The following is a 2,486-nucleotide window of genomic DNA, read 5'->3' as shown; positions in this document are numbered from 1 at the left end:
TGTGGTTCTATGGTTTGACTCCCCTCTGTAATGGTGGGGCTTTGTGGTTCTATTGTTTGACTCCCCTCTGTAATGGTGGGGCTTTGTGGTTCTATGGTTTGACTCCCCTCTGTAATTATGGGGTTTGGTGGTCCAATGGTTTGATTCCCCTCTGTAATTATGGGGTTTGGTGGTCCAATGGTTTGATTCCCCTCTGTAATTATGGGGTTTGGTGGTCCAATGGTTTGATTCCCCTCTGTAATTATGGGGTTTGGTGGTCCAATGGTTTGATTCCCCTCTGTAATTATGGGGTTTGGTGGTCCAATGGTTTGATTCCCCTCGGTAATTATGGGGTTTGGTGGTCCAATGGTTTGATTCCCCTCTGTAATTATGGGGTTTGGTGGTCCAATAGTTTGATTCCCCTCTGTAATTATGGGTTTGGTGGTCCAATGGTTTGATTCCCCTCTGTAATTATGGGGTTTGGTGGTCCAATGGTTTGATTCCCCTCTGTAATTATGGGTTTGGTGGTCCAATAGTTTGATTCCCCTCTGTAATTATGGGTTTGGTGGTCCAATAGTTTGATTCCCCTCTGTAATTATGGGTTTGGTGGTCCAATGGTTTGATTCCCCTCTGTAATTATGGGTTTGGTGGTCCAATAGTATGATTCCCCTCTGTAATTATGGGTTTGGTGGTCCAATGGTTTGATTCCCCTCTGTAATTATGGGGTTTGGTGGTCCAATAGTTTGATTCCCCTCTGTAATTATGGGTTTGGTGGTCCAATGGTTTGATTCCCCTCTGTAATTATGGGGTTGGTGGTCCAATGGTTTGATTCCCCTCTGTAATTATGGGTTTGGTGGTCCAATGGTTTGATTCCCCTCTGTAATTATGGGTTTGGTGGTCCAATGGTTTGATTCCCCTCTGTAATTATGGGTTTGGTGGTCCAATAGTTTGATTCCCCTCTGTAATTATGGGGTTTGGTGGTCCAATGGTTTGATTCCCCTCTGTAATTATGGGTTTGGTGGTCCAATGGTTTGATTCCCCTCTGTAATTATGGGTTTGGTGGTCCAATGGTTTGATTCCCCTCTGTAATTATGGGGTTTGGTGGTCCAATGGTTTGATTCCCCTCTGTAATTATGGGGTTTGGTGGTCCAATGGTTTGATTTCCCTCTGTAATTATCGGGTTTGGTGGTCCAATGGTTTGATTTCCCTCTGTAATTATGGGTTTGGTGGTCCAATGGTTTGATTCCCCTCTGTAATTATGGGGTTTGGTGGTCCAATGGTTTGATTCCCCTCTGTAATTATGGGGTTTGGTGGTCCAATGGTTTGATTTCCCTCTGTAATTATGGGGTTTGGTGGTCCAATGGTTTGATTCCCCTCTGTAATTATGGGTTTGGTGGTCCAATGGTTTGATTCCCCTCTGTAATTATGGGGTTTGGTGGTCCAATAGTTTGATTCCCCTCTGTAATTATGGGTTTGGTGGTCCAATAGTTTGATTCCCCTCTGTAATTATGGGGTTTGGTGGTCCAATGGTTTGATTCCCCTCTGTAATTATGGGTTTGGTGGTCCAATGGTTTGATTCCCCTCTGTAATTATGGGGTTTGGTGGTCCAATGGTTTGATTCCCCTCTGTAATTATGGGGTTTGGTGTTCCAATGGTTTGATTCCCCTCTGTAATTATGGGGTTTGGTGGTCCAATGGTTTGATTCCCCTCTGTAATTATGGGGTTTGGTGGTCCAATGGTTTGACACTCACCTTCAAACCAGTTGGTCCAGTGTAGCGGCAAAGTTTAGTCCTCAGAAAAGACTCTTTACTCACATTTTCTCACCGCACTGAGGTGTTAAATGAGTACCTAGCCGTACCAGGTGTAATGTCCCATCTCACATGTTAAAAAATAAATAAATTGAGCTTTTATAGCGCAAAATCCACTAAACGGGCTCAAAGCACTTTACAAGGGGTCCTGTCCAACAGCAACACTTAACATGTAGGACAAGACAAGAAGCCTGTTAGGCGATATTACAATTTTTTCGGACAGAGACAACGCTGTTGACGGCCAGGTACTCATTCTACACCTGAGAACGGTGAGAGAATGTGAATAAGGAGCCTTTTCCAAGGACTCAACTATGCACCGAGCGAGGCTAGAACCCAGGACCTTCCGATCCGAAAGTGAGTGTCATAACACAAGACCACATAGCCGCACATGTAAAGTATTGCTGCTGTTGGATTCGTTGTTAAAGCACTTTAGCACATTAAGCTGTGGAAACTGTATTATGGTTTTATGAAACAGTACAAGACAAAAAAGAAAGAAAAAAAAAAAAGAAAAAAAACCATTCTAGCTCGACTGGGGATCGTACCTCGACCTCCTGAATAGTGGCAATCAGGAAGTCTGAGGTTCAATCCCAGGTCCAGATAGGCTGATTTTTATGCTTCACACATAGTCGTCCTTTTTACATTTTACATACGTACATAGGTGTCAGTGAACGAAAGTTGAACTGTTATAAAAAATAAACT

Source organism: Berghia stephanieae, chromosome 6 (genome assembly GCF_034508935.2).
Source record: "Berghia stephanieae isolate SIO BIC M18660-M18661 chromosome 6, UCSD_Bste_1.3, whole genome shotgun sequence".
NCBI lineage: Eukaryota > Metazoa > Mollusca > Gastropoda > Nudibranchia > Aeolidiidae > Berghia > Berghia stephanieae.
The sequence above is the reverse complement of the archived record's forward strand: the minus strand, read 5'-3'. Positions refer to the sequence as shown.